This window comes from Pleurodeles waltl, chromosome 4_1 (assembly GCF_031143425.1).
Source record: "Pleurodeles waltl isolate 20211129_DDA chromosome 4_1, aPleWal1.hap1.20221129, whole genome shotgun sequence".
NCBI classification, from domain to species: Eukaryota; Metazoa; Chordata; class Amphibia; order Caudata; family Salamandridae; genus Pleurodeles; species Pleurodeles waltl.
Genome location: NC_090442.1, coordinates 295,620,322 through 295,641,012, shown reverse-complemented (window position 1 = coordinate 295,641,012; position 20,691 = coordinate 295,620,322). Strand labels below are relative to the sequence as shown.

The 20,691-nt window shown below is 45.6% G+C and overlaps 1 protein-coding gene across 10 annotated transcripts in view; it reads right to left on the bottom strand.

Annotated features, from left to right (window-relative positions):
* The window catches only part of MTERF2 (mitochondrial transcription termination factor 2), a 94,372-nt gene that overhangs the window by 18,374 nt on the left and 55,307 nt on the right, over positions 1-20,691 (bottom strand). For 6 of the 10 annotated variants that reach the window (XM_069228375.1, XM_069228365.1, XM_069228368.1 and 3 more), the window contains one exon: positions 17,258-17,313. The exons of the other annotated variants lie outside the window; for them this stretch is intronic. The gene's annotated coding sequence lies outside the window, so the exon portion shown is untranslated. The remainder of the gene's footprint in view (positions 1-17,257; positions 17,314-20,691) is intronic. 10 annotated transcript variants of the gene reach the window in all.

Sequence of the window (20,691 nt, the reverse complement as noted above, 5' to 3'; positions counted from 1 at the left end):
CTAAACTTCTCTTTGTACTGCTCAGGGGTGAGACCATACCTGGTAAGTAAGGCCTCCTTCATGGCAGGGTAGGTGAGACTCTGAGCATCCCCTAAGGCCGTCAGTGTGTCCCTCCCCTCTGCCTCAAAATGCTTCCACAGGGCTGCCCCCCAATGAGCTTCAGGGACCAGGTTCATGTGGAGAGCTGACTCATAACCCTTGAACCACAAGTAGATATCATCCTCCCTTTTATAATCCCTCACAAGGTCTTTTGGGATGTGTACCCTTCTCTCAGGCTGCACTGTAGAATTGCTGCCACCATCCCTACTGGACTGGTTTCTATGATCTATCTATTTCAAGCTAAGCTCATGAGCCATTGTTATCTTCTTCTCCTCAAGGGCTAGCCTTCTCTGCTCCAATTGGTACTCCCTTTCTGCCTGTCTGTCCTGCAACTCTTCAGGTGTCAGACCCTTGGAGGATACACTGCTACTTGCCCTAGAGATTCTCCCCTGAGACATAGCAGGCCCACCCACTACATCAGTGTGAGTGACTTGCAACTCCTCTTCCCCCTCTGGCTCCTCATCTGTGTGCCCCTCAGCTGCTTTGGCTGTCACCCAGGCCCTCAGCGCCTTTTGCAACTCATCCTTCTTGGATGAGCTCTCAATGGGACAGCCAACATTCCTACAAAACTGCTTCAACTGAGCCACCTTGTAGCTCTCCAATTTCTCCAAATCAAAAGCAGTTTCAGCTAGGGCATCTCCAGACTGAGACATGATGAGAGGTTAAAAAAAAAATGCACAGTTCCAAAAACAGAAAAGCAAGTTCTCAAATGAAGTTTCAGCAAAGTCAATCCCGGGATCAGTGAAAAAAAGAAACTGAATGCAGAGAAAAACAGTCCAAGTAAAAAAAACAAAAATCACAAGACTAGTAGTATGTGGTCACGTAGTGGTCTGAGATCAAAACAGTAGTGTACACTTAATTACTGTATGTCAAGTACAAACACAAGTCCAAATCCCGACCGCTGGTCACCAATGTTAGAAATGGGGTCTTTGGTTGACAGTCAGGTTACCCCCTGTTCAAGCAAGGACCCTCACTCTAGTTAGGATAAAAGAGAATCACCCTCAGCTAACCCCTGCTTACCCCCTTGGTAGCTTGGCAGAGCAGTAGGCTTAACCTCAGAGTGCTGGGCGTAAAGTATTTGTACCAACACACACAGTAACTTAATGAAAACACTACAAAATGACACAACACCAGTTTAGAAAAATAGGAAATATTTATCTAGACAAAACAAGACCAAAACGACAAAAATCCAACATACACAAGTCAAGTTATGATTTTTTTAAGGTTTAAAATAAAAAGAGTCTTTAGGTAGTTGTAACACCACACTAGCGCTGCTAGCGTGAAAAATGTACCTGGTTTGCGTCAAAAATAACCCCGCACGGGCGGTGTGCGTCGAAAGTAACCCTGCACGGCTGTGTGCGTCGAAAACAACTCGGCACGGCGGTGCGCGTTGAAAAAGCCAGCCACACGACGATCCGAAAGTCCCGCGGCGCAGGGTGCGATCTCTCAGCCTCCGTCAGCGATGCTGCGCGTCGTTTCTCCTGCTCCGGGCGTCGGTTTTTCGGTCGCGTTTCCTGCGGCGTCGTTTCTCAGCTGCGGAACCGGCGTCGCGTCGTTTTCTCAGCCGCGATCGGATTCGCGTCGATCTTTTCTCCGCACGGCGCTCGGTGCGTGTATTTTTGTCCTTAGGCTGCCAGCCTCTCCTTTCAGGGTCCCAGGAACTGGAAGGGCACCACAGAGCAGAGTAGGGGTCTCTCCAGAGACTCCAGGTGCTGGCAGGAAGAAGTCTTTGCTATCCCTGAGACTTCAACAACAGGAGGCAAGCTCTACATCAAGCCCTTGGAGATTTCTTCTTCAAGATGGAAGGCACACAAAGTCCAGTCTTTGCCCTCTTACTCAGGCAGAAGCAGCACTGCAGGAAAGCTCCACAAAGCACAGTCACAGGCAGGGCAGCACTTGTTCCTCAGCGATCAGCTCTTCTCCAGGCAGAGGTTCCTCTTGATTCCAGAAGTGTTTCTAAAGTTTGTAAGTTTGGGTGCCCTTCTTATACCCATTTTAGTCTTTGAAGTCACCTTTCTTCAAAGGGGACTCACACCTCCTTGTGAAATCCTGCCTTGCCCAGGCAAGGCCTCAGACACACACCAGGGGGCTGGAGACAGCATTGTCAGAGGCAGGCACAGTCCTTTCAGATGAGAGTGACCACTCCACCCCTCCCTCCTAGCAGAGATGGCTAATCAGGAAATGCAGATCACACCCCAGCTCCCTTTGTGTCACTGTCTGGTGTGAGGTGACAACCAACCCAACTGTCAAACTGACCCAGACAGGGAATCCACAAACAAGGCAGAGTCACAGAATGGTTTAAGCAAGAAAATGCTCACTTTCTAAAAGTGGCATTTCCAAACTCACAATCTCAAAATCAACTTTACTAAAAGATGCATTTTTAAATTGTGAGTTCAGGGATCCCAAACTCCACCTGTCCATCTCTTCTCTAGGGGAATCTACACTTTAATCATATTTAAAGGTAGCCCCCATATTATCCTATGAGAGAGACAGACCTTGCAACAGTGAAAACGAAATTGGCAGTATTTCACTGTCAGGACATATAAACCACATTACTATATGTCCTACCTTATCCATACACTGCACCCTGCCCTTGGGGCTACCTAGGGCATACCTTAGGGGTGCCTTATATGTAAGGAAAGGGAAGGTTTAGGCCTGGCAAGTGGGTACACTTGCCAAGTCGAATTTACAGTGTAAGAATACACATACAGACACTGCAGTGGCAGGTCTGAGACATGATTACAGAGCTACTTATGTGGGTGGCACAACCAGTGCTGCAGGCCCACTAGTAGCATTTGATTTACAGGCCCTGGCACCTCTAGTGCACATTACTAGGGACTTACTAGTAATTCAAATATGCCAATCATGGATGAACCACTTACATATAATTTAAACAGGAGCACTTGCACTTTAGCACTGGTTAGCAGTGGTAAAGTGCCCAGAGTAACAAAAACAGCAAAATCAGAGTCCAGCACACATCAGCAACCTGGGGAACAGAGGCAAAAAGTTAAGGGAGACCACGCCAAGGATGAAAAGTCTAACAGGTATTATGGACAGCAAACTGTCAGAAAGCTTTTGAGGAGCTGAAGCAGGCCATGTGCTCTGCACCTGTCCTGAAAAGCCCTTGTTACTCTAAAAAATTATATGTCCAAACTGATGCATCTGAATTAGGAGTAGGGGAAGTCCTATCACAACTTAATTCTGAGGGCCAGGATCAACCTGTTGCTTTTATTAGTAGAAGGTTGACCCCTAGAGAAAAGCGTTGGTCTGCCATTGAGAGGGAGGCCTTTGCTGTGGTCTGGGCACTGAAGAAGTTGAGGCCATACCTGTTTGGCACTCACTTCATTGTTCAGACAGACCACAAACCTCTACTTTGGCTAAAACAAATGAAAGGTGAAAATCCTAAATTATTGAGGTGGTCCATATCCCTACAGGGAATGGACTATACAGTGGAACATAGACCTGGGAGTAGCCACTCCAATGCAGATGGACTCTCCAGATATTTCCACTTAGACAATGAAGACTCATCAGGTCACGGCTAGTCTTATTGTCATTCGTTTGGGGGCGGGGGGGGTTCTGTAGGAAAGTACCATCTTGCCTGGCATGTTACCCCCATTTTTTCACTGCATATATGTTGTTTTAGTTGTATGTGTCACTGTGACCCTGTCAGCCAGGGCCCCAGTGCTCATAAGTGTGCCTGAATGTGTTACCTGTGTAGTGACTAACTGTCTCACTGAGGCTCTGCTAATCCGAACCTCAGTGGTTATGCTCTCTCATTTCTTTCAAATTGTCACTAACAGGCTAGTGATCAATTTTACCAATTTACATTGGCTTACTGGAACACCCTTATAATTCCCTAGTATATGGTACTGAGGTACCCAGGGTATTGGGGTTCCAGGAGATCCCTATGGGCTGCAGCATTTCTTTTGCCACCCATAGGGAGCTCTAACAATTCTTACACAGGCCTGCCACTGCAGCCTGAGTGAAATAACGTCCACGTTATTTCACAGCCATTTACCACTGCACTTAAGTAACTTATAAGTCACCTATATGTCTAACCTTTACCTGGTAAAGGTTAGGTGCAAAGTTACTTAGTGTGAGGGCACCCTGGCACTAGCCAAGGTGCCCCCACATTGTTCAGGGCAAATTCCTCGGACTTTGAGTGCGGGGACACCATTACACGCGTGCACTACATATAGGTCACTACCTATATGTAGCTTCACAATGGTAACTCCGAATATGGCCATGTAACATGTCTATGATCATGGAATTGCCCCCTCTATGCCATCCTGGCATAGTTGGCACAATCCCATGATCCCAGTGGTCTGTAGCACAGACCCTGGTACTGCCAAACTGCCTTTTCAGGGGTTTCACTGCAGCTGCTGCTGCTGCCAACCCCTCAGACAGGTTTCTGCCCTCCTGGGGTCCAGCCAGGCTTGGCCCAGGATGGCAGAACAAAGGACTTCCTCTGAGAGAGGGTGTTACACCCTCTCCCTTTGGAAAATGGTGTGAAGGCAGGGGAGGAGTAGCCTCCCCTAGCCTTTGGAAATGCTTTCATGGGCACATTTGGTGCCCATTTCTGCTTAAGCCAGTCTACACCGGTTCAGGGACCCCCTTAGCCCTGCTCTGGCGCGAAACTGGACAAAGGAAAGGGGAGTGACCACTCCCCTGACCTGCACCTCCCCTGGGAGGTGTCCAGAGCTCCTCCAGTGTGCTCCAGACCTCTGCCATCTTGGAAACAGAGGTGCTGCTGGCACACTGGACTGCTCTGAGTGGCCAGTGCCACCAGGTGACGTCAGAGACTCCTTCTGATAGGCTCCTTCAGGTGTTGCTAGCCTATCCTCTCTCCTAGGTAGCCAAACCCTCTTTTCTGGCTATTTAGGGTCTCTGTCTCTGGGGATTCTTTAGATAACGAATGCAAGAGCTCATCCGAGTTCCTCTGCATCTCTCTCTTCACCTTCTGCTAAGGAATCGACTGCTGACCGCGCTGGAAGCCTGCAAAACTGCAACAAAGTAGCAAAGACGACTACTGCGACCTTGTAACGCTGATCCTGCCGCCTTCTCGACTGTTTTCCTGGTGGTGCATGCTGTGGGGGTAGTCTGCCTCCTCTCTGCACTAGAAGCTCTGAAGAAATCTCCCGTGGGTCGACGGAATCGTCCCCCTGCAACCGCAGGCACCAAAGAACTGCATCACCGGTACCCTGGGTCTCCTCTCAGCACGACGAGCGAGGTCCCTTGAATCCAGCAACTCTGTCCAAGTGACTCCCACAGTCCAGTGACTCTTCAGTCCAAGTTTGGTGGAGGTAAGTCCTTGCCTCCCCACGCCAGACTGCATTGCTGGGAACCACGACTTTTGCAGCTACTCCGGCCTCCGTGCACTTCCAGTGGAAATCCTTAGTGCACAGTCCAGCCAGGGTCCACGGCACTCTAACCTGCATTGCACAACCCCCTAAGTTGTTCTCCGGCGACGTGGGACTCCTTTGTGCGACTTCGGGTGAGCACCGTTTCACGCATCCTCGTAGTGCCTGTTTCTGGCACTTTTGCGGGTGCTGCCTGCTGCTGAGAGGGCTCCTTGTCTTGCTCGACGCCCCCTCTGTCCCCAGACGCAATTGGCGACATCCTGGTCCCTCCTGAGCCACAGCAGCATCCAAAAACACCAACCGCACGATTTGCAGCTAGCAAGGCTTGTTGGCGGTCTTTTGGCGGGAAAACACTTCTGCACGACTCTCCACGGAGTAGGGATCCGTCCTCCAAAGGGGAAGTCTCTAGCCCTTTTCGTTCCTGCAGAAACCTAAGCTTCTACTGTCCAGTAGCAGCTTCTTTGCACCCACAGCTGGCATTTCCTGGGCATCTGCCCATCTCCGACTTGCTTGTGACTTTTGGAATTGGTCCCCTTGTTCCACAGGTACCCTCGACTGGAAATCCATTGTTGTTGCGTTGCTGGTTTGTGTCTTTCCTGCAGAATTCCCCTATCACGACTTCTATGTCCTTTGGGGAACCTTAGTGCACTTTGCACTCACTTTTCAGGGTCTTGGGGTGGGCTATTTTTCTAACCCTTACTATTTTCTAATAGTCCCAGCGACCCTCTACAAGGTCACATAGGTTTGGGGTCCATTCGAGGTTCGCATTCCACTTTTGGAGTATATGGTTTGTGTTGCCCCTATCCCTATGTGTCCCCATTGCATCCTATTGTAACTATACATTGTTTGCACTGTTTTCTAATACTATTACTGCATATTTTGGTATTGTGTACATATATCATGTGTATATTTGCTATCCTCATACTGAGGGTACTCACTGAGATACTTTTGGCATATTGTCATAAAAATAAAGTACCTTTATTTTTAGTATATCTGTGTATTGTGTTTTCTTATGATATTGTGCATATGACACTAGTGGTACTGTAGGAGCTTCACTCGTCTCCTAGTTCAGCCTAAACTGCTCTGCTAAGCTACCATTATCTATCAGCCTATGCTGCTAGACACCCTATACACTAATAAGGGATAACTGGGCCTGGTGCAAGGTGCAAGTACCCCTTGGTACCCACTACAAGCCAGTCCAGCCTCCTACAACTGTGCTTTGTGGAGCTATCCTGCAGTTGCTGCTTCTGCCTATGCTAGAGGACAAAGACTGGACTTTGTGTTGCCTTCCTTCTTGTGAAGATCTCCAAGGACTTGATTTAGAGCTTGCCTCCTGTTGTTTGAAGTCTCAGGGACAGCAAAGACTGCTCTCTGCCAGAACCTGGAGCCTCTTCTGAGACTCCTACTGTCAAGTGGTGCCCATCCAGTTCCTGGGGCCTGAAAGTAGGAGCTGGCAGCCCAAGAGTGAGAAATCCACGCATCGACCGCCGTGCGGGGAAACGATCAACGCAACTCTGATATGCGGCTAAAAAAAATCAGCGTGCTGCATGACTTCGCAGCTGAAAATCGACACTAGCCTGCAACGCGACCGGAAGATCGTTGTCCGCGGCTGGAGAAACGACACGCAGCATTGCCGACAGAGACCGGTGAGATTGCAACCCGTGCTGCGTGGTTTTCGGATCATCGTGGGGCTGGATCTCCGATGCCAACACCGCTAGGCGTGTAAAAACGACGCAAGGTCTGCCTCAACCTGAGAGTGCTGACTGGATCAACGCATCACTCTCCTGCAGAGATAAGAAACAACGCACGCTGACCCGACTAAAGAAAAAACGACACAAGGTCTCGCTTCTGAGTGAAATCGACGCATCGCAAGCCCTTTTTGACGCACACTCGGCCATGCAAGGTAATTTTTGACACGCCCAAGGTACATTTTCACACTAACAGCGTTAGTGTTGTGTTTAAAATTACATGAAGACTCTTTTTGCATTTTTAGTTATAACTTGACTTGTGTATTGTGGATTTTTGTCGTTTTGGTCTTGTTTTGTTTAGGTAAATATTCTCTATTGTTGTGTCATTTTGTAGTGTTTTCATTGAGTTACTGTGTGTGTTGGTACACATACTTTACACCTGGCACTCTGAAGTTAAGCCTACTGCTCGTGCATAGCTACCAAGGGGGTAAGCATGGGTTAGCCGAGTGTGATTCTCTTTTACCCTGACTAGAGTGAGGGTCCTTGGTTGGACGGGGGGCAACCAAAGATCCCATTTCTAACATTAACCTTGAAATAACTTTTCCCAACGTATCTGAATTAATTCATAATTTGCCTGGCTTAATACAACAGACTCCAAACATACCCAATAGTTTCTCAGTTCTTCCACGCAGCAATTACTATGCTTAAGTATTAATATATTGCTGCATCAACACCAGATCACTTTCTTTATCCCAATGTATTACTGACATTGAAAATGCTTGTTTTTTCCATTGTTCTAATCTATATCAATGTTGCTTCCTGACAAATTTCTTGGAGGGCTTATGGACCAAGCTTTGTTCGATGTTAGATTGTCACTCTCATTTGAGCCGTCTCCAGCCAATCATCAATGAGATTCAGAGCTGTGATAAAATCACAATCTGCAAATTGGCTCTGGCACGAACAAGAACACTTTTGAGTCTGCAAGTTGCAATCTTGTGTCCTTTTGTAACCTTTTTTCTTTCGGTGGCACCATAAATGAGTTGTATAAAGGGGCCTGCTGGAGATGGCCCTTCTTAGCAGATTTTGCTGGATTGTTTTGCTTTTTTCCTCCAGACCTTTTGCTGTCTCTCTATGCAAGACCTTAGGATTCTGGGCACTTTCTCCTTGTACTGCAGTGGGAAAGTGTGCGTGCCCTGCCTACACATGCTAGGAGGGCTCACTTATGTGCTTGGTGAAGGTGCTGTATCCTGTAAAAAATGTATGTCACATACCCAGGGCTGGAACTGCCCTGGCTACTAGTAGGATGTTGTACTAAGTGTGCCACAGACTAGACTAGCCTGGGAAGCATATATTGGGCCTGCAGATGCAGGCCTGTGGAGGTGCAGTCACGCTTGGCCTTAGGTTGGCACTACAAACTTTGTAGCCAATCTGGAGGGGACTCTCTGCTACCCCTAGAGCACCCCCTAAAGCGTGGGGCAGGAGGCAGACGGCACACTATGGTGTTTTAAACATGTCTCTCACCTGCCTCAGCAAGCCTGTATGCACACTAGCACCTTTAGTACTTTTAAACGTGTCAAGCCTGCAAATGCAGGCTTGTATGTGCACAGGGGCACATACGCCAAGAGACTGAAGAAATCCCATGTGTGTTTTCACGGCATAGGAGGTCTGCTCTGCCCATAGGTTAACATGAAGGAAGTGTAACAAATACTCCTAGCTGCAACAGTGGATTGCAGCAGAACAGTCTCATGTTGTTTATTATCATTGGATTCGTCCTGACGAACCTCTTTCTATGGTAAAGGTGGTTTTGTCAATAATCATAGAGAAATGTCACTTTTAGAAAGTGGACTTTTCTCTGCACCAACAAGCTTTGTGTGCCTTTTAATTTGACCCTAGTCCACACTGGGGGATGAAGGAGCATATCTCTGCATTCCCCTGCGACAGCTCTAAAACTTGGGCACACACCTGGAACGAATACCTCTGGCATTTGCAGGCCTGGCTGGATAGATTGGAGGGAGAGGTTTTGACACTTGGCCTCTCAGAGCCAGATCATGGCCCCACTAAAGATTAAGATCTACATTCCACAGCCCCATAGCAGACAGGGCTGAAATTTAGAGGAGAGATCTGTGTTTCAAAGGGGATACCTCCGATCCTTCCCAACTTTAAAGGCACACTATAGTATAACTATTGGCGCCTCACTGCAGCAAAGTAGAGATACACCGAAGGAACGGGGGACAGAAACCCTGGACTGTGTGGTGCACACTGCCAGAGGAATATGCTGCGCACAAGGAGTAATTACTTGCCTAGAAAGGGATTGCACACCCTTCCTGCATCTCAGCCCTTTGAGCTCTACGTTCAATCAGATCTGGTACAATTCAGGAAATTATTAAAGGCCTGGCTTTTTATACGATCTCTCTCACATTCGATCATGTTATCAATTTGGCTGCTGATGCTAGCGCCAAGACCTTTTAGCACTTGCGTGCTTTATAAGTTTCCTCACTCATATTCACTCACTCATGGCTGGCCTGGGCAAACTGGAATAGGATTTCCAAGGGCTTGTTGGCTTGCAACCTGTTCTCAGGTGGCGGTCACAGGTACATCAAAGACCTTCCGCAAGGGACCTACCACTTTTACCTGTGTCATCTGGAGAGCGGTACCTTAAGTGTCTATATCGGCTGCTGGACGTCAACCGGCAAAATCTTTTTAAAAGAAAACACATGTCAAACATTCAGCCCTGGCTCGGCAGTACAACCTGGACTGTTTCCAAGAAAGCAGCAAACTGGACTACGGCAACACCCTCTACGCAGGAACCACGGCCAGTAGTGCGCTGTACAAATGCTTTGATTGACTGAACAGGATCAAGACTGATTTGCATATGGCTGGGTCCAAAAAGGGTTTGCGCGACAGGCAAAAAAAATGATGGATAAAACTCCGATCTCTATGACTAGGGATGAATGTTTGCATTCCGTCCATCATCTGTTCTTTTTGCAATGGATGTCACCTGGCGGCAGCGACTCTCGGGGTGACTCAGGTCATCATGCCCCACACCATTGCCCCCTATTGGGGAGGTGCAGAATTGGTAACCTATTGGGTATTGGGGCATCTGGCTTAACTGGATGCCACTGTGAACATCGGGTGTCCTAAGGTGGCCCTCTCCCTGGGCTTGACAGGCCGGGCCGCCCCAGAAGGTATGGTGCGGAGACCCCCGAGTGAACCTCTTGAGTGGTGGCCCAATCTCTAAGTGTCGTCTGTTGACTGATCAGCCATTGTCTCTTTCTCCTCCTCACCTTTGCCCCAGGATTCTGAAGAAGTGCATCTCCGGCCGAGAGTGGCCTAGGATCTGCGGAAAAGGGTGCTCTCGTCTCCAGCTCGTGGGTGTTGGGGTAGTAGGAACTGGGTGGAGGGTGGAAGTAGGTTTGAACCCAGGGAGGGTATTGGGGGAGTCCGCAAGCGCAGTGACCACTAGCCTGCCGGTTATCAGTGCACCGCATTAGGGTGCTGGGAGCAAGTGTTTGTTATACTAGCCTGCTTGATATCCGTGGCACCGCCTAGCAGCGTGGAGTGCTTTGAGTGGGAGTGATTGCTATCTAAAAGTTCTTCAATTCTCCCTACAGCTGTGTGATAGCTGTGTGATATTAAATCAGGTTAATCGCTAGGGTAGGTATCGGTCTGAAAACGTTTTTGCACCACATGATAATGCTGGGAGGGAAAGTATTGTTTTCTCACATGCACATACTGCTGATGTTGTTTTAACACAAGTGGGCCTAGTACTGTTAAGAAAACTGGTTACCTAACTGAAACTGTAGTTCTCCAGTATTGGTATTGTTCATAGATTCACATGCTTGAATCATTCCCCATTGTCGAAGTGGGAGTCCTACGGGACCATAATAAAGCAATAATTTGCAGAGGTGTAGACTGGTGGGGGGGCAATTGCCCGACTTGCAAATGAGGAAGAAACTAGAGTAAAGCCCCTTTTCTCTCTATGGTTTGGGACTACTTCTATCGCTCCTTTTTGTACCTGCATGAGGAGTTGTTTCAGTTGTGGTAGGGTGTTTGGCAGTGTTTTGATCAACTTTAGAGTATGACCCCAGGTGATCAGACTGAGCACCTACTTGTCTGATGTAGTGAGGAACTACTGATGGAAATTTTGCGAAATTCGACCCTCCAGTTGAGTGGGGTAGCTGGCATTACAGATGGGCCACTGTTTTTTGTTGGAATCCCTGTCTCGGGAAGAACACTTTCCTCTAGTTGAGTGCTTATATGCTGCGGTTGGTGTTTGTCTGTTCAGGATATTTTTGATGGTATTGAGTCTGACCAGGCTGGTATTGGTTTCTGTATTGTTGATAACCACCTCTACAGGAATATGTTCCTCTACACCTATATCCTCAAAATGGCTGCTTCTGAAACTGAAGAGTTCCCTGAGACTTGGCAGTGTGTGTATCAGCTTTGATGGACTGGAGCGCCTCGTCCACATGCGTACCGATCAATGATTCTTGCCCAAATAAAGTCAATAATAAGGATAGCTAAAACAGATTTTTTTGTTGACTCTTTAAAATCATAAAGGAAGCAAGCTGCTTGTTTTGTGGGAAGCGGAAGCTCAAACCTTCTAGCAGCTCTTTCCATCAGATTATGGAATCCACTGATATCCTCTGGTGAGGAATCTGTTGTTGGCAGTACTGGAGCGGATGGAGTTGGGATTAGATAATCACCCCATTCATTAGGGATTGAGGCACTGTAACTTATTTCCCCTTCCTTTCTTTCTTCATCTGTGGAAGGTGGGTCATCAGTTGGAGGGTCAGCTATGATAGAAGCCACCTGTGGAAGTGGGGATGCAGGAGCAGTTAGGAGTCTTGATGGTCATGAATGAGGCATTTGGGGTGGAGGAGAGGATACCGGCCTTCGTGTCCGCTTTAGGGGAGCTGTGTCAGCTGGTTCAGGGAACCTGCAATAGTAGCCCTGGAGCATATTTTGCAAGTTGCTCACTAAAGACATTGGCATTTGGATGGATTGTTCCTGCTACTCCTGTTGTTGATAAAATGAGTATTCACTGCTGGTACTGCTCAGACTGCTTTCCATCTGTATAATAGCCTCCGTCATAGTATTACCCTTTATCATTCTCATCGTCCTGGCACTTGATGTGAAGCTCAGATGTGCTACAAGCCACCTCTAAAAGGCCATCATCTTCTGGATCATCATCGTCTAGAAGATGTGATGGTGGGAATGATGAACTTTTACTGGGTGAGGTGTGGGCTGGAAGAATCTCTTTAGGAGATTTATTCCTTGGAGCAATCAATGAAAAAGGCAAAAATTATGTTTTCGTTGACAATGTGAATTTAAGTGGCGTTGACAGTTCCTTCTTCGAACCTGGTTGTCAAATCTCTCACCAACAGTTGGTCCCTTGTCGATGGGTCCTTCGTAGTCGTGTCTCTCGTCGTCTGGTTCCTCACCGCCAGATCCTTTGTCGTCAATGGTTTTCTCATCAACGATAACTTCAGGTCCTTTGAATTAAGGGATGGGCCACAAACGACAGCAATTTTGTCCACGTAACTGTCTGCTTCAGGATTCTCGCCATTATAATAGTTGTCCACGACAGTGGCGATGATGAAATGATCATGGACGTCACATCTGTAGTAAATGTTGGCGTTGAAGTTGTGGTAGTCCTCACCGATGAGACAGCTGTTGACGATGTTGTCGTCGCCAAGAATTTGAATTTTGATTTCATCGTCAAAGGTAATGATCGTGAGGCCTTCTTAGGCGGAGTGTTTTTTAGGGGAAGGAGAAGCAGGCTCCGAACAATTTTTTTCCTTTTTTAAGGAAGATGGATGTTCCCCTTGTATTTTTTCTCATCCAGAAGAGCTATGGTGAGATTTTTTCATAGCTTTACGAGAGGATGCTGAAGGCAGTTCTGAGGGACTCAGTTTGGTCCATTTAAAAAAAAAAAGAGAGGCTATACAACCAATGGTTCATTACCATTAGTACCCATTATAGTGATACACATTGCTTTATTATTGTACAGTGGACTCCCACTTCGATGACTGGGAATGATTAAAGCATTTGAATCTTTAAAAGATTCAAAATACTGGAGAATGGTATTGCTAAATGTGATGTATGGCCGGATTTCCATGATATTCCTTTGTGTTAGCTAATGTGTGTGTTGAATATAAACTTTATTTACATTCATCTCCTGAAGGGAGTGGTAGGTTGTGCCTGGCTAGGTCCTCGCCTCAGCCAACCAGAATGTGCTGCCTCCAAAAGGGCCTCCTTGTAGCACTGTCTCTGGTAATGATAGTCCCCAATTGTGACTTTTTCCACTTTCCCTGTGGCACCCTGGCTGTTAAGGTGTACCTGCCAGCAATAAAACCAAGGATGCACTAGCCTCAGGGTCGCAGACCAAGAAGAAGAGTTTGCAACACATGACATGCGAGTCAACTTGCAATTCAAGGTAACTTACATCAGAAAACAGTAGTGAACTCATTGGGAACATCAATTAACAAGCTATAACTAGGCCCATTGATGCATAACAGGGTAAAAGGCATGCCACATGTTGAATGGCTGATTTTGGCATCCTTTCTGTTTTTTTCTACCTTGACCACTGCACTCACAGCATGAACTTCAAAATAATACTTGGAAACAGTCTTACCGATCCAACTATGTTGGAAATGGCCTTTCTGCAGGGTCACCACCAAACTTTTTGCCTTCCTCCTTCTCTTTTTCTGACCTCATTTTTGCTGGCTTTAGGACTCTGCGCACTTTACTACTGCTAATGAGTGCTAAAGTGCATATGATCTCTCCTTAAAACATGGTGACATTGGCTCATACCCAATTGGCTTATTTAATTTACTTGTAAGTCCATAGTCAAGTGCACTACATGTGCCCAGGGCCTGAAAATTAAATGCTACTAGTGGGCTGCAGCACTGGTTGTACCACCCACGTAAGTAGCCCCTTGACCAGGTCTCCGGCCTGCCTCTGCAGTGCCTGTGTGTGCAGTTTCACTGCCAGTTCAACTTGGCATTTGAAAGTACTTGCCAAGCCTTAAACTCCCCTTTTTCTTCCTATAAGTCACCCCTAAGGTAGGCCCTAGGTAGCCCATAGGGCAGGGTGCTATGTAGGTAAAAGGCAGGACATGAACATGTGTGTTCTATATATCATGGCAGTGTAAAACTCCTAAATTCGTTTTTACACTGCTGTGAGACCTGCTCCTTTCATAGGATAGCATTAGGGCTACCCTATTTAGTATGGCCAGAATGGTAATACAAAATCCTGCTGACTGGTGAAGTTAGAATTAATATCACTATTTTAGAAATGCCACTTTTAGAAAGTGAGCATTTCTCTGCACTTAAATCCTGTGCCTTACAATCCACGTCTTGCTAGGTTTAGTTGACATCTCCCTTGTCCATTCACTCAGACAACCCCAAACACAGGATGCTCAGTCACACTTGCATACATCTGCCTATTGAATGGGTCTTCCCGGGCGGGAGGGTGAAGGGCCTGACACTTACATGTCAAAGGACAGTAGCCTGCTCTCACACAAAGGACTGCCACACCCTCTACTGGGACCCTGGCAGACAGGGTGGCACTGAAAGGGGACCTTGTGCACTTCTAAGCCACTCTTTGAAATCTCCCCCACTTCAAAGGCACATTTGGGTATTTAAGCAGGGTCTCTGACCCTACCAACTTAGACACTTCTGAGGTAGACACTCTACTTCAACACTTCCCGGAAAAGAACCTGAACCAGAACCTGCAACCTGCCAAGAAGAACTGCCTGGCTGCCCTCAGGACTCACCTGACTGCTTTCTGTGAAGGACTGCTGCCTTGCTGTTGCCCTGCTGCCTTGCTGCTCTCTGGCTGTGCTGAGAAGTGCTCTCCAAGGGCTTGGATAGAGCTTGAATCCTGTTCCCCGAAGTCTCCGGACCAAAAAGACATCATCTCTGCAAGAAGAACTCCCTGTGCAGCAGAAATCGATGCACAGCCTGCAGAAAACGACGTACAGCCTGCATCGCTGTGACAAAATCACTGCACACCGAACTGGAACATTGCATCCGAACTTCGCAAGGAAAAGATCGACGCAGCGCCAGCCTAGCAACCGGAAATTCAATGCATGGCCCACTGGATTGACACAAAGCCAAGCCGGAATGACGCAGCCCGTCTTCCTGAGAGGAATCGACGCAGCGCCTGCCGTGCGGTAGAAATTTCCACACAACACCCACCGGATCAACGCAGTCCCTGTGACTTCGTCCTGCAAGCGCCGGATTTCAACGCAAAGTCCCCGGGGGCATCTGAAAACCCCACAACCCGAAGAGGATACAAGACCGAGTGCCGGAAATCGACACAAAGCCTTCCCTGTGTGAAAAATAAACGATGCATTGCCGTGTGAGGCCCGAGAAATCGGCGCACACCTCCCTGTTTTCCATGCTTCTCCTCCTCCGCGGTTCCTTAAGGAGATTTTGAACGCAAACCAGGTACTTTGTGCTTGCAAGAGACTAAAGACACTTTATATCATTTTTACAAGTGATACTTCAACATATACTTATTGCATCTTAATCGTTTTGACCTGCAGTTATCCAGATAAGTATTATATATTTTTAAACACTGTGTGGTGTATTTTTGTGGTGCTATACTGTGTTATTGCATTATTTATTGCACAAATACCATTGTCTTCTAAGTTAAGCCTGACTGATCACTGCCAATCTACCACAGGGTGGGCACAAGATATTTTGGATTGTGTGTGACTTACCCTGACTGGAGTGAGGGTCCTTGCTTGGACAGGGGGTAACCTGACTGCCAACCAAACACCCCATTTCTAACAAACCACATACCATTTTTCAGTGTGACATATGGAAGAGATCTAGCCCATCTGTGTTCATATGGGAAGAGTTTTTCAGGGTAGCATTTGATGTGTTCGTAATAGATGGCCAAGGGGTTTGGGCATTTCTTTTTAAATTGTAATATTATACTGGATTATTAATTATTTGCTGCAGTTAAAGGAGACAATAATTAAACAGAAGGGATAGTAGTTAATGGATGCTGAATTGGATGATTTTTCAGTAAGTGGGGCCCATTCAGGGTAGATCTATGTGCTCCAAGTTTGAATTCCCAGTTTTCATGGGTGTTCAGTTGAGGTCTAATCTGGAGACAATGGAACTGCATGTGTTTTCTTAGGACTGGGCAGGCCAGCAACGCTAAGTGTTCCCACCTTGTTTAATTCTAGTGCTAATGTGGGTTTTTAGATTCAAGGAAGTTGTGGTATTGGTTACACCTTTGTGGAGCATTATCAAACGTGCATGGGCACCCTGCACCTAATAAAGGCACAGGTACAATATTAAAACAATGAAGGTGCCCAGAGAGGACAGATTACTTAAATACAGGTTCAATCGCGTTGTACATTCTGCACAATGATTGTTTCTACTATGCTAAAGTTTGCTAACATGATAAATGTAGCAAAAGAAAAAAACAGAAATGGTGTTCAGAATATGAGAATTCATGCAAGTGCATTTTGAATAAATAAGTGATCAAAGTTTATTAATGGTATGTATCAATTGTTAATATCATGGAACGGATGCTTTAAGAGTCTTTGGTTTTGAGAAAAGCACACAGCTATATGGAAAGTATACACATTTAAAAGATTACAAACATTATATAGTTATACATTCAATAGCAAACAAAATTCTGACATTTCAACCACTCAAGTGAATGTAGCTGGGTCTTCTTCAGGATTACATAGTAATCGAAACAGAGCAAGAATGGACCCCTGTACAAATGACATAACTGGATCATCTGTCTGAAGGAGACAGCTGGAAAAGGGAGAAGAAATACAGATGTCCCTCAATATGGTTAGTGGGCCTGAATGGGCAAAAAATACCCAGCTGTTAGGTATTCTGATACATGAGGTGTGGATGTACCCAAGAGGATGGTAACAAATACTTACGAATGATTTGGTTTAAACAATTTTAGTTAAAGCCACACTGCTCTTTACTTGTTAAGCTTTGAATGAGCAAAATGTTAATCTGGTGTCTTGACGAAGAATGCAAACTTTTCACAGCTTAATGGGAAGGAAATCACAATCTTGTAAAAGACAGAGATGCAAATATTATCGTAACCAAGACAGGAACTCACCTTCTTACGTCCTTAATTCATTTTTGGTGTTTTACCTTGAACATACTGGTTGAAAACTGAAGGTCCTCAAATGAGATATGAAAGTTGGAGATTTGGATAGTCAGGAGTTGAGAAAAGAGAATATGGACAATAAAAAGAGTTAAAGACGTACACCTCTGTTGAATTCAAAGAAGTACTGTGAAAAGTTAAATTTGCAATAAATAATCAAAGGGTGAATAGCATGAAGGAAACACGTCACCCTGGGAATTCAAAGAGAAGCAATTTGATGATCTTTATTACAAATATATCAGGATGTCTGCACAACATACAATTAATCTATTTGTAAAAAAATTCTCTAGGGATGTTTCCAATGTATTGATCATGACACAAAGTCCAACGCAAAGAAAAAACTTTGAAAAACAGTCACTCAAATATCTTGCCAATGTTCATTCTATCACTAACACGTTTCTTGAAAATGTGTGAAGCACAGCTTCCTCCAGGGTCAAAATTGGTTTGGAATACCTGAAAACCGTTGATAGCTGTGTTTAGGTAAGTTGAAATCAGAAATTTAGCAGTTACCACATGAAAATAATATTGTGAAAGCATGTTAAGTATTAGTAATCCTAATGAAGGTATTCTGGATTGGTCTGTAATGTGTGTACCCAATCAAGAGAAATAGAAATAAATAACAAATGCATTTCAAGAATAAAAAAAGAAAATCAATCATGGTGTCCAGGAGCGATGGGTCAATTTCAGATTCTCATGAGCTCCAGATAAATTGAAATATAATGAATCCAAATGAGACTTATGTACATAACTGAGATTATACTGCAAATCTGGTAGGACTCCGGCTTTCCTGGACCTACACTGCACATCACTTTTACTATTTTACTGAGTTTACATGGAGTATTAATAAATGAAGTAGATAATATTATTATTCCAGTTCTTGTTTACCTATCAAAATAAATGGAACTGTTACATAAATTGACAAGCTTTCAGGTATTGTGCTAGAAGCAATTCATCCAATTAACATTTTTTCAAGACCTTTTTCCAGCACAGATTTCTGTTGTACATTTTGCCAGCTACTGCATTTTGGACATCTCCTACACAGAGACTAAAGACCTTAGTTATGTTTCAGATTCCATTACCCAAAATCCAGTCAAACCATAAATACAGCAAAGATGCACCAGGAGCCCTAAACCTTCAGATACTTGCAGCAAGCAGGTAAAACATGTCAGGGCCGAATGTGGAACTGGCATTATCAGAGATCCTCACCATACAAGAAAATGTGAGCTAAACCTAATTATAGGTCTTTGGTCTAAGCAATGTACTGATTTAGGTGGCAGTAGACAGATATCAGCCTACTACTAAATTCTTGGCAGGGCTGCTGCTGTAGTGCTTTTAATAAAGCCTTATAGCCCGCTGTAGTGGGCTATAAAGGCCTCCTCCAGGTTTTGAGGCCCGAGCTGGGGGAGAGGGACCTTAATGCTGGTATAGCCCAGCTACGGAGGGCTATACGGCTATGAGAACATTCCACCACTAGAGGGCAAAATGTTCTAACAAATAAGACAAAGGCCTCATGGAGCCCGAGTGGACTGAAATTCCCTCAGCTCAGGGAGGCCTTTGTTCGCAGCAAGAGCTGTGAACACAACCATTGGAATGTTGAAGCTCCAAGCTTTTACTGGCCATTAGGAGCCCAGACCACTCCATTGGTTTCAATGGAGCAACCAACCATCCAATGTTCTAATTGTGTTTAAAGGCCAGAGAGTTTCTGTGAGCTGATATAATCAGATGTCTTGGCATTTGCAGGTCCGAAGTTGAGCTGAGTGAATTTGCAGAATATTTTCTTATTGAAAGGGTTTTGTGTCACATCCCAGATCTTGAATTAGGCTGATATTTCCTAGAACACTTTACAGGGCAGCCTTTGGCAGGGCTTAAAATTTAGCATTAGTATGATGGCACTCAAACTCAAGCCAAACTGCATCTCAATCACAGACTTTCAGAATTTGTATGTATAATATTTCAAGGATCGGGATATATGTTATGTTGTTTTACCCTTTTATAAAAATGTCACTCTCTGCAGTTTTTATGGCCTTGGAGCACCACTTGGGATTGGTACCTTCTAGCCCTGGTTTTGAGGATTACATTGCAGACCACCGTCTAGTGTTTGGGAGCTATAACCTGTAGGAAGCATTGTGAAAATACAAAACATCTGATTATCAATCGCAAATATTTGCTAAGGTTGCTAGATGCATTCTGCAAATGAGACCATTCTTTAGTCTGGTCTGTGTGAGTGATGAAAAATAAAAGAGAACATTTCTACTTAACAAAAGAAGGGATCAGAACGAAGTCTCTAATGGTCATCAAAACATATGTGACTGCTCACCTTTACAGTCACCCAAAAGAGATTCAAACATTTCCAAATACCTTGCATTACAAGGCAGTTACCCGTCGCATACCCTTTTTCGCTACTTGAATCAATTATCAATTGATCTTTAACTATGCACAAAAAAAATCCCAAAGGCCTATTCACAATCTGTATCTTGTGGCACATAAATTAGTAAAACAAAGGCCGTATTACACAAAGTGCCCTCAGGGCGCAACAGGCATTTGGGCCCAATTTGTGCATCCCCGGGGAACTTTGGTATTACAGAAGGGGCAGCAAACGCACGTGCGGCCCTTTCTTTAATATGTGCGCCAGCGCTATCATCAGAGGGCATTCCCCTATTTGCATTAGGGCATGGCCCCATGCAAATGGGGTCATCTCTGCCTCTGCGCCCATGCTGTATTATAGATGCGGGCGCAAAGGCAATAAAGCTGTCAAGAGGCGCACTTATTGTGCAGCACTTTATTTTGTCAGCTCCCCCCTGATGGCAACACACTGGATGGGGTTAAGGAGAATCTATGGATTTTATGGAGCCCCCAGACATGCCCTTGCACCCAGGTACAGTCACTCACTGCACCTGCCTGCAAGGGGATCTCTTTCCAATCTTAAAAGTGCAGGCATGTCGCTGCCTGAGCAGTGAAACATGGAGTGGCTGCTTCAAAGCTGCTTTGTGTTTCACTTGAATGCGCTGCCCCAGGCCAGCGCGGGTTTGCGGCTGCCCTGTGGGCAGCGCATTTATTCTATTACAGCACACTTTCCTTGTTTACACCGGACACACATTTTGAAAGTTGTGCCATGGCACAAACAAGGTAAATACGTCATATTTGTAATACGCCCCCAGAAGTACTACTCACATACAATAAAATGCTATTCACAAAACTATGGCTAGAGACCACTGTCTCTATTATCTTTTCTGTGTGGAGATCTCTAAACAGGTAAGTATACATTTTAGTAGTAAAGGTGGGAGGGGCACAGGAAGGTGGCTAGAAAATAGGGAACACTTACCCTAAATGGCAGGGGTTTTGGGAAATTTAAGAATTAATTTAGGGAGAGATATGCTAATACAAAC